The sequence below is a fragment of the Castor canadensis genome, chromosome 11 (genome assembly GCF_047511655.1).
Source record: "Castor canadensis chromosome 11, mCasCan1.hap1v2, whole genome shotgun sequence".
NCBI lineage: Eukaryota > Metazoa > Chordata > Mammalia > Rodentia > Castoridae > Castor > Castor canadensis.
In genome coordinates, this window is record NC_133396.1 from 97,072,034 (window position 1) to 97,087,050 (window position 15,017).

The window sequence follows — 15,017 nt, forward strand, 5'->3', positions numbered from 1 at the left end:
ATTAAAATATCCTCCTCCTTCCACCTCCAGACAGGTCTCTTCTGAAGCTCAGAATGCATCTAATTAATAGATGCCCTCAAAAGGGAAAAAAAAAAAAATACTCACAAACCTGTGTTGCAGGCCCACTACATACAGGGGGCTTATGTAGAAAAAACATTTAATGTTTGTTTCCCTAAAACTGTTGGTAGTAGCAAATTTTCAGACAACCAAATCTATCACAGGAAGGTGTTTTTAATAAAGAGTTACTTTCCTGAGATAATTATGAGTTTACATATTGGCTGGTGAAAACCAACAGATTACAAAACATAGCTCAGAATGTCGCAGGGAAGGGGATGACTTTCCCATAAATGACTTAAGGCATTTGAGTGACTGGTTCTCAAGATGTTTCATTCCAGGCCCTGGCCACCAAGTCATATTCTCAACCAATCACACGAAGAAGGCAACAGTTTTATTCACCAAAAATGCAATTTTCCACATACAGAGGGCAATAGCACAAAACTATTTTCTTTTCATTGCCAAATGAATTGTGCTTGATAATCTGAAGGCACCATAAATTATAGAGACACAGACCTCAGAAGGATTATGCCTTTTATGCTGGCTGTGATGCACAGAAAAATACTGTGTGGATTAAATGATGGTGGCCCCAGCTCAGTATGTGAAATAAGGAATGCAGGTCTCAGGAGCTGAGTTTGTAGTTTGACAATCAGCTTTGCTCATTGATTGCTCTGTATATTCAAAGAGCAGATCCTCATATCCTCTGCATACAGATGAACTTATGTATAGTAAACAATTTCATCGGGTGCCTGACTTTCACTTATATCTCCTCTTTCAAGGGCCCACAATGGTTCCCCACTATCAACTATACCAAGCCTATAATCCTACCTCAAATGCAAGGCGCCATGTTGCATTGGAAAGTGTTTGGTTTTAGACAGACCTGGGTGTGTGCACCATCAAGAACATTTTCTGTAAAATGGAGCCAGTGATATTAAATGCATAGGGTTTTTGGAAAATTAAATGACAAAACGACCTATGCACTTTAAACCCCCTTTGCCTCCTTCACATAATTGATCCTACTTACCCTATCTATTCATTCCCTCACTATTCTAACCCAAATCCTGCCAATAGGCAGGCCTGTCTCTTCATTGTCACTGTTTTTCCTTGCTGAATTAGTCCCTGCTTCCATGTTTCCTGGGCACTGATTATGGTCTCTTCTTACTGCTATATTTCTATGTATCCTCCCAGCCCCATCCTTATCTCATCCCTACCTCTTTTCTCTTAAGCTAGCCCTAGTTATCTTGAGCTCCAAACCATTGATCTTGTCTCTGAAATATCATTATACCTTTAATCCATGCCACTGAATTACCAGTTTCTTAGCTTTAGAAATCATCTTTCTTCATCCTGGTGTTTAGTTTCTGTATCTATATACAATCCTGCCCTCTTAGCTTGACACTGTGGACAATTAGGATTTTAATTTCATGTCTTGGTTCACCCTTCCTTCTGTTCTTTGTTGGTATGGAGCCAGTTCTACCCTGCTTCTGCTACAAAAAGCCAGTATCCTGAGGAGTGTTTGTTCAGGAAAGGACCTGAACACAGGGAAGGACCTGAAAGTAGAGGCCCAGGCCTCTATTCAGTCTGCCTATTCAGATGGTACCAAGTTCTTAGTGATATTTAGTGGCTCAGAAATCATTTCTTGGCCACAAAATTTTCGAGGCTCCTTTGTAGTTTTCTCTTGCCTCTTAGTGTTCACTCTGAGTTCCTAGGCTGTCTCTCTAACTGGAAAATGGACTTTACCAAAGAACAGGTCTTGCATTCCAAATTAACAAAGCAATGGTGACCACGAAGTTAAGAACAAAAGAAGAAAATTAAGTCCATGGATACTTAAGCCAAAAATTCTGTGGGAACTGCAGTGACAACACAAAGATGCCACCGCAATGTGGTCTATTATAAAACCTCCTTCCTTCTGTTCTGATGTCAGCATGACCAGACTAGATGTCATGAACTAAGTCTCTTGATAACCAATTCAAACCTGTGAAATTTGAAACTCCAATCATAATGAACTTGAGGAGAAGAGACAAGGAAACTGATGAGGGAATGATGATTCAAAGGCAAACAAACCTGACCCATGTTGAAAGGTCAGCTCAATGGGGAAACTGAGTCAGCACTGGACCTACTTGTGTCTTATTTAAGCTAGAGTCACTTCATCTTTGTGCCCATCTTCCCAATATGTAAAGCACCAACAGCTATTCACAGTGCTCCTCTGTATTTCTCTACTGTGAGGATGAATGATGTAGCAACTATTTATTGTGTTATTGCAGTGGAGGATGAGGCTCCTTCAAAAGTCATGAGAACCACAATCCTACTGTTCTGCCCCCTAGTGGTTGGGTGAGGCAGGCACTGAGATCCTTGTGGAATTACTCCATATCATTCTAAAAGTTTCTCCCAATTGGAAAGTGTGAGTGGGGAAAAATGTTTTCTTTATTGAATTTACAATGTCAAACTACAAGTATATGCACAGAAGTTAAGTGTCCTAAAACAACTTAAAAATATCAATTACTTTGCAAAAACAACAATAAAAATGCCAAAGAAGTTAGGCTGACAAAAGTAGAGAGAAGTAGTGGCCCGTGAAGCTTGAACTCACCAGAGGACAATGTGCCTTCCCTCTGGGAGACATCCAGGTGCTGGGTGCGAGAGTGGGAGCCCCACTCTGACTCTTGGAGAGAGTATTGATTACTTATTTTAGTCTCACATTGCTGCAGGTGGTGAACATTCTGGTGACTAATCTTTCAAGAAAACCCTTTAACTGTGCTATGCCTGCTTTTTGTTGTTTTTCTTCTCAAGCTTAATATAAAATATGTCACATATCATGATCATTTTCCCAGCATTTATTTATCTGGGTACCATGTATGCATTGTATGAAATTACAGGGACCCAAATCGGTTTGCTGGAATTCTTCAAAGAAGGGCTTTATGTAAGAACAGAGTTTTATTGCATGCATGTGACAACCACTCTGAGTGAGCTCAAGATGCAGTGCTGCCCCTTTTGGTAGAGTACAAATGAGGTATGAAGACAGAAGGAAAAATTAGAGAACAAAAAAGAAAAGACAGGAAGAAAAAGAGAGCATTTCACCCTTGCTTTTGAAGTGGCTGCATATTTACCAGATGAATTTGAAAGGACAAATTATGGGTAGTCCAAAAGCCACAGACAATGTGACGAAGGACACTCACCAGATAAGAGCAAATACAGAAAGCTCTATGTGCCAATGTGTGTATGCACACGTATGAGTAAGCAGATGCACACATAAGATACACAGGCATACCACTGCACATTTACAGCATGTGCAGAAATAGGTTCAACATAGATAAGGAAAATATCTTGTTATAAATACGATTTAACAAGTAAAAACATACAGATTGGCAGCAGCTTAAGAAGGGGAGAAATCCTATGGAAATTATTAATACTCCAAGAACCTCTAGGACTCAACCTGAATGCAGACACTAAAGCTCTCAGCTTCGCCATTAAAGCTTGGGCCTAAATTATTGATCTCTTGCCTTTATCAGCATAACAGTCACGTCCCTGTATCGAGATCTAAGTACACTGCAGTCCCTCTGCTGCAACCACTGAAATAATTAGGAGAAATTCTCATTAAAGGAGAGTGAAAGGTTCAGAGACAGAGGCGGACCAAAGGGTCTGGGCGGGTGTTTAATGTCTTCCATGGGGTCAAGAGATTACTGGGAATCAAATCCCTAAGCAGTGCCCACCGATGACAGCTTATCAAAGGGAAAAAGTACAAACAATACACGCATGTGGCACCCCTCTTTGGTGTGTTTACATCCGTGGGTATCTGTGTAGAGATACAGGCATGCTGCAGAGAAATCACTACCCGTGGCTGTTCATGCAGAGGGAGGGCAGGGCTGAATACATGCTGTTAAAGTAGGAATAAAAGAGAGGAGAAGAGAAGGAAGGAAGAAGGGCAGGGAGGGAATGAAGGAGGAAAGGAGAAAGGAAAATGAGAGTAAGAAATGCATGAAAAATAAAAAAGAAACGAATACTGGAGAATCCACTTAGACTTTCTTCAATTTATTTCTTTTTTGAAAGACCAAAGAGGTCCCAGAAGAAAGGAAAAGTGGGGCATATGGGCAGAGATGCCAGGATAGCAGACACCACTGAATCACACACCCACCCTCACACAGAATCCTGATTCCAAGCGGAGCAGCTTTCTATTGATTTAAAGACAAATTTAGCCTCCTCTACCAATTAAAAAAAAAAAAATCAGTCTTTCTCACATGTTCCCAGAAATGGCCCAGACTTATGGAGAGGGAGCAAAGGACAGCAAATAGCCTTTCCGAAACCATTCTGATGGAGGGACAGAGGAAATCGAAGATGCGCAAGCAGTGGACAGTTCAGGAAGGAGAGGGCGAGTGTGAATGCAGGCGCCGGGTCCAGCTCCAGACAGGCGCAAATGCTGCCAGGCGCGCACAGGGACACGCGGGCACACGCGGGTGCGCGCACACACAAAGTTGGCTCGTATTTAATGTCAGCATGCAGTAATTTAAAAGAAAAATTCCATCTCACACAGCTAATCAGAATTGTTAGAAAAACCATTACCACAAACACTACGAACATCTGAAATTGATTATTTTTACTTCATTTCGTTAATGAAATCCTCCAGGAACCAAAAAACTAGCCCTGGAAGAATTTCTACATAATGAAAAGAAAAAGACAAAACATACGAGACTTCTCTAACTTAAAAAAGAAAGAAAGAGGACTATCTTTATGCTTGAAATATGGGAATATATATATATTTATTTTATGATTTCTGTCGGTGCGGAATAACTGAGCCAAGCTGAAATCCGTTCCCACCATTTTGTGCGAGCAGAAATATTAGCATGGACCTCACATCCCATAAGGAGCACCACATCATTAAATGTCTTGGGCTGGTGCATAGGGAAGAGAAATGCGGGATGTCACCGGCTGATAGGGAAGAAGACTTGATGTTATTTATTAGGGAACACTTACCAGAAACTGCATTTTCCCCATTTGCATTAGATACGGCACCGCTGCCTTTGCAAAGTGCACACAGGCGCGGACACGTGCAGAAAGAGAAGCATCCTGCCGATCCTCCCTCGCTTTGTTTGCTGTCGCCTTCATCTTTGCAGCCTCCAGGCCTTGGTTTACATGATGCTTTGCCCTGCCACTTTCTTTCTTCTCTCTGCTACTTTCAGCGCTCCATTTTTCTGCCCCAAGTTTCTTTGTGATTCTAAAGCACCGCACCCCCCCCCACTCCCCGCCCCCGGTCTCTGCACCTAATATACTCAGCTTCAAATGCTCTCTGGCCCACTTCCCCATCAACCTTCCCAACTTGACCCCATAAGCCTGCAATCAGCTGACTAGTGAGATATCAGAATGTCACAAGGAGAGGCCATGGTAGCAGTGCCTGCAGGTGGATTTCCCCTGAATTTGTGATTACAGGAGTCATTCCCAGTGGAGAGCAAAGAGGGTGGGGGTTGGGGGGTGGAGATAGCTGACAAACATATTTCTTAATGAGAGTAGGGGGAAAACTGAGTTAAGATGTCCAGTGGAAGTGATGAAATTTTGCACCAGGGGATTCTCCTGCAAAGGGATTGTTGGGGGAGCATAATTGCTAAATGCCTACCCCAAGGTTCCTCCCCAGCATTTCTTCCCCATAGCAGTCATCAAAACAATTCAGAAATTTGCTGTTTTAAAGATGCAGGCCTCAGGCCATCCCCTCTAAAAGAGACCCTCTGCTGGCTATTTCTCTGCATCTCCCTGGGGGGGTGTTACTTTAAGGGAAGAAAAGCAAACATGCCTTGTCTGCTGTGGAGGCAAGCTCTGGTGTAGGCCTCCTGCACTTGGTCACTTGGGGGCCGAGGCTTGCTTCCCCAGGACTCTGCCCACTGCTATGCCCTCTCACGCTCTCCCCGCAGCCAAATATGCAGGGGAAAATACTGCTAGGTCGTCTCCAAATCTCCAAACTGCTAGCACCTTTGCGATTGGGACAAGAGGAAAGGGCTTGTAGAGAAGCCCAGACCATAAGACTCTACCTTAATTCATCAGAAAGATATAACAATCAGAAACATAAATGTACCCAACATCAAAGCACCTAAATATGTAAGGCAAATATTGGCAGAACTGAAGGGAGAAAGAGATAGCAATATAATAGTAAGAGAGACTTCATGAATATCCATGAAAACTCCCCAAATGGGCACATGCACAGCAACAGCCAATAAGGTGACAGGAGGTCCTGGAAGGCTGTGAGCGTGTGTTTGGAGACGACTGGAGGACTGTACGAGTATGGGGGTTTGTTGTGTGAACCCAAGAAAGGGAAGTGGGAGGGATGGTGCTCAGAGACAGAAGGCCAGAAGGTAGTGCAAATAAATGATCCAGGAAAATCTATTTCTGGAGAGAATCATGAGAGCTAAAACTCAGCCCATACTTCAGACTACTCTGGGAAGCAGAAAGAAAAGGAAGAGAATATGCTATCTATGAAACGAGTTTTGCTCGCCTGCAACACCTAGGTCTGCTAGGAGAGTCTGCTCAACCGGGTCTTCTGTGCATTTATTAGGGGACACCCCTTACCCAGGTCTCTTGTTCCTGCCTCCCTCATGCAGCGGCCTCTCCCCCCACCTAGAGAAAGTGGCCGAGTGTAATTATGCAGAAAGCACCACTGGAACTATATCAATAAGACAGACGTCTGTTGTATCATTCGCTCTCAGTAAGGCATTTCTTCTCCCCAATTGCTCATATAGAATCATAGCCTAATAGCATCCCATTAACATAATTGCCAACACAACTAGTGTTCCGTGTCTCAGAGCCATTTACTTACTTTACCATAAAGAATACCAAAACAGCCCTAAAATCACAAAGAGGAGGGAAGGCGAGGTGGGTGATGGGGGAGGCGAGAGGAAAATTTTACCCCTTTATATTCCCTTTGCTCCCCAGAGTGGGGCTCCAAGATGATAAACACAGGAGCGCCTCTCTCATCTGCGGGAATCGTAACACAGAGCCTTCCTACCAGACTCCCAAGCAGACGTGTGCTAAAATCTAAACGGATTCTGCCAGGCGAAATGAAATTCCCATTATTTTTAATTAATCCTTAATTAAAATATATTACTCCGCAGATTCCGCAAATCTCTCTTAATATGCAAATGCGGCCCATTCAAGGATATTTACATATCATTAATTAAAACGGCACATTCTTTCAGTCTAACAAGCTGAGGGGCTGTGGCTGCTGCCACATTGGCTCGAGGAGCCCGTCCTGGCAGTGCCAAGTTCATCTGATAAAAAGATGTCAAGTGTTGGCTGCGCCTGGGGAAGGTAAGGGGAAAGGGGAAGAGTACATTCTACTTTCACACTGTTGAGCACAAGGGCTTCAAATATTATCTTGGGGCTGTGGCCAAGTGATTTTGGCAGGGCTCAGGGGCTCCCTGCTATCAACACCTATTTAAAGATCCCCTCAGAACCCAGCCCAGCTGGGTCTTGGCTAGGAAACCATGGTGTTTCTCACTTGGGCAAGCATGAGTTATGGTAGAGGTAGACTGGGTGGGTGGAGGGAGACGCTGGTGTGTGAGAGGAGAGTGGATTTGTACACACTTGTCTGATTTTTGCTACCAAAGTAAAGCTTTTCTAAGCCAGAGCCAAGCCATTTCCTCAAATCAAAACCCAATCAGCTTTGGTCAGCAACAACTAAACAGAATCCACCAATCCCCTTACCACTTGCTTAGGTTAACAACAAAACATTTCCTATGGGTCTCTTGGGTGAGACTTTGTGGTCTGTTTCATGGAGCTTGGGAAATGTGGCAAAGGGTTGAGTGTTGAGAAGAGATGATAGGAGGATGGTAAGGAGGATCTAGCTCCTGACTGAATTGCAAAGGAAGAGTTCACCTAGGGAAAGCATGTAGAAATGGACATCAATCACTCCATTTCCATAGACAAGCCCTACCAATCAGGGGGAGATCGGCAAACGCACTCCACCTACTCTGGGGGTTGGGGGTAGCCATTTGTATCCAGCCACAAGAACCGCCTACTATCTGGACAACCTGAGGCTAGCACAGGTTAGGAAACAAAATTTCAGAGACTGTAAACTGCATTTGCCGTAAACTTTGTTGTCCTGAGACCTCTGGAAATCCCCTCATCTGAGCACCCTACTCAGTAGTGACACTGGGCTGCTGGCAGCTGGCTGGGCTCTCTCACTAGCTAAATGACTTGCTCTTGTTCAAGTATTTTGACTTGGTGCCTTAGCAAAATTGCAGCTGATTATATGCTATAAACATTTGTGACCATTCTTAATACTTAAAAACCAAGAATAGTATATCCTTGAATACCAATGATTTACTGAGCTTAACTATGAAACTACTAATCAAATCATGACAAGGACCTTGTCCATACGATGCCTTAAGATTAAGGCAACTGCCCAATGAGCATAATACAAGGCTCTGGTCTTGACCCAAATGTCCTCTGCTTCTCTGTCCTATGTAGTTCTGCCCAGGGTCAAAGTTATTGTTCTACCAATATTTTTTTCAAGTTATAAAGTTCTACGAGGCAAAGATCTTAGCTTAAAAAAAAATTGCATTGTTCTTTCCTCAGCTCATCGTCATGCAAACACATGAACTAAATACATACAACAGCCTAAGATCCAAATGAGATCACTATGAAGGAAAGGTCATAAGCCTGAGCATCCATGAAGATGGTTTTTCAGTTGGCCTGAAAAACCTTCAGAAGTAGGGTCAGTGTGGGGAAAGCAACAAAGTTTTCAAAACAATTAACTAGAGTGGGCAGAACCATCCCAAGACACACGTGTCAGGCTCTATTCTTAAAGAGCAGGTTAGGGCTTAAGAACAAATCCAGATGCAAGTACTACCCGGGACAAATTCATGACAAAGCCTGGTTCTATAAAATCTCTAAGCCTCAGTCTGTTCATATGAGAAAGGGGGAATTAATGTCTTCTTCATAGGGCTCTGTGAAGACTAAGTGAGAGAAGGACCTCAGCAGGTAGGACTCAACAGAAGGTAACAATTATTAAATAATTATTCACTGCTATTACTTTTATTTTGCAAATGCTAGTAGGACCTCGATTGCTGAAATCTCTCCCAGTTCAGTGACTCTTGGGAATCCTCTCATCCCCTCCTTCGTCCTCCACATTTGCTTCAGCTCCTCTCCTAGGTCCACATGCATTATTTACTGCTATTCTCTGAAACTAGTCTAGGGACATTTCTATTACTCAAATAGCAGTAACAAAAGCCCCACAGTTCTGTGAGCTTATCAAGCTGCAGAATATCTGCTCCATCAGCCAGAATCTGTTACCAGGCTATCATTATTTCATTTTTCTTTCTCAGACTAATCTGAGAAACGAATACACTAGTACATTATAACAACATAAGCATTAGCTAAATACATCACTGAATCTTTGAAACCTTAGGCATATTTATATACAAAAGCATCAAATAAAAATAATGATAATAATGGACTTCAGCTTCCCATTAGCATTCATAATACGTCCACTGAATGCAGAATGAATGGAGCCTCCTCTCTCTCCATCCAGCCTTTGAGGCTTCTAGGAAGGAGAGCTGAGATGCCACATGGCATTTGAGAAAGCCTCAGAGACCACTAAGTTAGACATATGCCCCAGAGTATGGCAAATGAGGACATCCTCTGGGAGGTAAGGGATTCCTGGGAATAGTGACAGTACCCAAGAGTCCCACTCCATTCTCTTCAACTCCATCTGGCCTTACACGCTACTCCCCCCAGAGTTGCCCCAAACTGAGAATCCCAAGCTGTACCTTACCTGCTCGGCATCTTTGAGACATTACAATTTTGGTAATTATCTACATTAAAAGTTCTACTTCCCCAAGAGCAAGCCAAAAAACAAAACCTCAGACTCTCCTGCAGTGGGGTACAGGCTAATAAAACGGGTTCTACCATTATAATCAGGTCTCATAAGACTTGGATTCTAAAAAGCAGAAATCCTATAAAAGGGACTCAATCTATGAGGACCATGATAACAATATGGCTTGTTAGGGGTAGGTGGCCCAGCCACGGGCACCAGCTACTGAGTGTACTGGTTGCTAGCACCAGAGGCAGAGGTGTTTCCAGTGCAGAACGCTCTATAGTGCAACTGGGATCTATAGACACAGGCCATCAGGGGCTCCAGGTTGCCTATGATTTAACCAGTGTCCCATGTATTTTACCTTTTATTAAACACAAGGTCTTTTAATAAAATTTTTTTCTGGGTAAAGTAACCAGAGTAGATTATTTTTAGTGTAAACTAAAATTCCTGACTAATACAGCTATGTTGCCAACATACAGAGATCAATTTCTCTTATAAAACATGAATCTTATCAGTAAACTCTACACAAAATTCATTCTAGGATTCAAACTCCATCAGTCTCTCTTCTAATGTCCTACAACACAGATTTCAAGTTTGTGCCAGCAGGAAGCTCCAGAACCAGGTAGAAGGCTATCAGGACCTGTCTCTCACAATGGGCCTCAACTTGAACCAAAATCCCTCCCACATTAGCTAGTTGATATTGTGACAGTCTCGACACTGCCACTACCTGTTGTCAAAAGCAGTGTGGACATCTAACTAGAGGGATAGTCACCAACTGAAAAACTCCCTCATCTTATAGAGGTGGGCAGAGAACCTCACAAGGTCATTACACCTAGACAAGGAGACCCACTGTTTAATGTCAAGTCATTATGAGAAGGAAAGATTTCATCACATGATGAGGGAAACCTGGGCTTTCTAAAAGCCATGACCTCAGTTAATCTATTGCAGTTGGGACATCTGTGTCCTTCTCTTTGTCACCTCCCTTGGCTACATGGATTAATAGTAGGTGATCCAATAGATTCAGCTAATGGAAAACGGTTGTTTAGTCCCTGGTTGACAATGCAGCCTTTTTACTCTTTCAGGATTTGCCTGCCACAAATGGGCAGCCTATTTGAAACCTCTCAGCAAAACACCCAGGCACCATTCAGCAGGTGCTTGGGTTCCCACACAGAGGACCACTGTCTATAACTTCTGTCAGTACTTGGCTTCTGGGAAGAACAGTTAATGTAAACACATCTGATTAGTCATAGCTACACTATGAAAGGAGCCCTAGGTTTCACTCCAAACTTACCTGGCAATTGAGATTTCACTTCAGGCACCAACATACTTCACCACATTTGGCTAATGTGACTAGCTGCAGAGCACTGTGATATATAGGATATCATACCAAGAGCAATACATTGAGAAGCACTCAAAAAGGTGTTTGAAGATCTTGTAAACGTTTTAATTGCAATGATGGACAGGTGCAATCATCTCATTAAATTTAAGTATCTTTGATAAAGCTTTACTTTTAAAGAACACATAGCATGCTGGTGATAAGTATCTTTACGTTCAGTGTCTGGATGAGGCAAGCTATGGGCCACAGCCCAAAGCACATAAAGTTGAATAGGTTCCATGTTTCATAAACAGCAATACATTAGCATGCTAGATCACACTGTACCCACAGGGAGAAGTGTCCACTAAGATGCCCTCTCTCTGACAAACTCAAGATAAAAGACTTACTGAGGAAGGAAGGAAGAGAGGAAGGATGGAAGGAAGGCAAGAAGAAAGGCTTACATTTTGCCTAAGTCATTCCTTTGGCTGACAAGGGTATAAGGACATGGTATCTGTGAAACCACCTGAAATTTGCTGAGTTGGGCAGGACACATTTTCACAAGCTGCACTAAGTTATTACCAATGCATTTCTACCATATCATAGTGAAATTTAAAACATTTGTGCTGTAACACAATATTAAAAGAATAAGCAGTGGGGATATTTCTAGTTCAATGGGAAGAAAAACTTTTTCTGATCAAATTTCTGGACATTAACCTGCTACCAGATGAAAATAAATACACATGCCTACCTGTAATAACATAGAAGGATGAACCTTCACAGCACAAGAAGGACAACAAGGGAGGAAAAAAGGGACAACAGTCACTAAGCAACTAGACTCAAGGCAATTGTGGGAAAGACTAGGATGGGACAAAGAAGTCCCCTGCAAGAGCAGCTCAGAGTCCAGGATGCTGGAAGCCCACACACCCAAATCCTACAAGAGATATCACAAGTCCAAAGGGTTCAGGTTTGTCCAAATGAACTAGAGATGTTCCCTCTGGTTCTGAGCCATCATGACTGACACCAATCCATGGAAAGTGACTTCGGGAAATCAGGACTGACTTGGCATCAGCAGCAGTGCAAAACATACATCCAGGCTTTCCATGGTCAAGGCAGTTTGTAAAACTCATATAAATTCTGCCTAGACCCTGTCTCCTAAAAGTCCTCAATTCTGGCCAGCTTGAAATTTCCACAGCAGCCTAAGGAGATTGGTTTTTTTAAAGGCGGGGATGGGGGGTTGGGAGGTGGTATCTCTCTTGCAGCTGAGGGGATGGGGAGGAGGAGAGTGATTTGATAGGATTTGGAGAGTATTCAAGGGGAAAACATTCACACAATTGATACTCTCCAGGGACGTATATTTTTAGGTCTTCAGTTTTCTATTTTTTTTTTCCTTTTCCCCTTTATAACCAACTTATCCACTCCTGCTTGACAATATGAGCTAACAAAAAAGCTGTCACTAATTTTCTGAACTTTCAATTAAGCAATAACATGTGTGCACACATCAACTAATAGCAAAAATAAAATTACAAAGGTCAATGTTGGCTTACAGTGAGCTTACTAGTAGGCCCTGGGCAACAGTGAAGAAACACAGTATCAGGGTTCTGTCCTGGAGGATGTGGAGGTCTCTGATACCAACCATTGGTCCCAGCTGATGAAATGACCTTCAGACACCTGGGAAAGAAGGGCTCTGCTGGGTTCATTCACAGATGCTCCACACATTGGCACCCCCTTTCCTTTAGATCATTATGAAAACTGAATAAGTAAAGGATTAAAAAATGATAGAGGTGTTCAATTTCTAAATAATTCACAGTCCAATGAGGAAGAATTGGTGGATCCAGAGAAAAACAGAGAGGAGAACCTCCTTTTGGAGCTTCCAATCTGTGTTTACTTAAATAAGGTGTCCAGGCAAGCAACAAGCCACGTGTCTCCTTCCAGATGTGATCAGCTGTTATCTAGTTGCCTTTTCCAGCAAAACAAGAGTGCAAATATTAATCAAGGTGCTTGTCTACTTGCATAACATAAGTAACCTAGTTCTGAAAAGAAATTTGTGGAGAAGAGAATATAAACCTAGAAATACCAATGGGGTTTGTGTTATTGGTTTGTAGGAACAGATCACAACCTGTATTATTGTTAGAACTGAAGAACTATTGTACTAAAAGAAATCATCGTATGTTTGGATTTCTAAGCTCAGTAAGTACCAAATGCAATGAAGACTAGGCAAGAATGAAGTACATGCTGGGCTCTGGTGACTCACGCCTGTAAACCTAGCTACTCAGGAGGCAGAGATCAGAAGGATTGTGGTTCAAAGCCAGCCCCAGGGAAATAGTTCTTGAGACTCTATCTCAAAAACACCCATCACAAAAAAGGGCTGGTGGAGTGAGTTCAAACCCCAGCACAGCAAAAGGGAAAAAAAAAAAAAAAAATGAAGTACATAAAAGCAGCACTGCTTTCTTAACCAAGAAAAGAAAGCAACAGCAACAGGCGTCACTACAACCACTAAGTATGACCTCTGGACCAAAGCACTTCCTTCTTCTGCTGCTGATGTTGCTACAACTGACTGGTTTTATCTAGCAAATAGGGTAATGAGGAGTAGAAGCTAATATAAAGGAAATTTACATAATGGCAGAGATCGTCCACTTTATCCCAAGAGGAGATCCCTAAACTGTCCTTGATCTGTCACCAGTCTTACCATGCAGGTGTTTTGAGTCTGCTCTGTTGTGTCAGCTGCAGCTGAGAGTCCTCAGCCTGCTGTTAGCTGCTTTTCAAACCCAATGTAAGTTCCCCAAAGCTCCAGGCCCCAGCATGTCCCAGGTAGCAAAGTCCCCAAAGGGCTTCATTCAAAACCCAAACCAGTATTTCAGGTTCAGACAACTTTCCTTGTATTTCAAAGCCAGGTGCAATCCTTCCCCAGTTTGCTTAAACCTTATTTTCTAACAGAAATATTTTGTGTACCTAGAAAGCCTTGTCTTTACCATCATCTGCCCTGAAAAAAAATCTCCCTCCCCTCATAAGTCCCCTCCTCACTTTCCTTTGGGAAGTGATTTCTGAGACCACCTTTCTTCCCCTTCACCTCATCCAGAAGTGAGGGTTCAGGGTTGTGAACAACAGGAATGGACTCTGGCTCACCTACCCAAGAAAGGAATTTACTGGACAGACAGGCAGTGCCTCACGGAGTCAACAGGAAGCAAGCAGACCCAAGCTCAGAAAAATAAACCCAGGCAGCTCAGAACACCGCCAAGACTTTGCAAGAGCCCCTTGCTGCTGGAAGTCTGTCAGGAGAGAGGCAGTGGCCCTGCTTGCCTTGGGATGCATCTTGCCATTGCCTCTGCCACCTTTGATTCTGCTGCTGCCTCTAAAACATCTGTAACCATCCTGTCTCTCTGCTTATCTCCCTCAAACTTCAAGGCTGGACACATATTTCTAATTGGCCACATGCCAAGTGCTGATCATGGCCATGCTTCCAAGGAGGAGTGGGGGAGGCTGTGCAGTCAACCAGTGCTTTTCTAGGTGAGGAACCCCTTCCAGAGCAGGGGGCGCTCTTCCCAGACTCCTCTCCTGCTTCCTCAGCACAATACAACTTTCCTTTACAGTCGATGCCCCCCCACTTGGTTCCATAAATAGTGTTTGATTATACAGCTCATGTGCGGTGGGTGCTTCATGGATACTAGGGAAATACATACTACAAAGGGAGAGGAGGTATATTCCCAATGAGGAGGGGGCAGAGAAATGCTGTACCATGTTTGAAACTTAAAAAAGAGAGAGAGAGAGAATGAATGTGGGTATTCTAGACTTGCCCCCTTCCTCAGGGATGAGGAGGCAGATTTCTGAAGGGTATTACACCCACCTCCAAGTGAGATGCTA

General features: G+C 43.0%; 1 protein-coding gene across 6 annotated transcripts in view; it reads right to left on the reverse strand.

Annotated features, from left to right (window-relative positions):
- The window catches only part of Pbx1 (PBX homeobox 1), a 296,763-nt gene that overhangs the window by 191,641 nt on the left and 90,105 nt on the right, over window positions 1–15,017 (reverse strand). Inside the window, exon 1 of one of the 6 annotated variants that reach the window (XM_074047613.1) lies at window positions 5,017–5,235. The exons of the other annotated variants lie outside the window; for them this stretch is intronic. The gene's annotated coding sequence lies outside the window, so the exon portion shown is untranslated. Of the gene's footprint in view, window positions 1–5,016; window positions 5,236–15,017 lie in introns of those variants that run through there. 6 annotated transcript variants of the gene reach the window in all.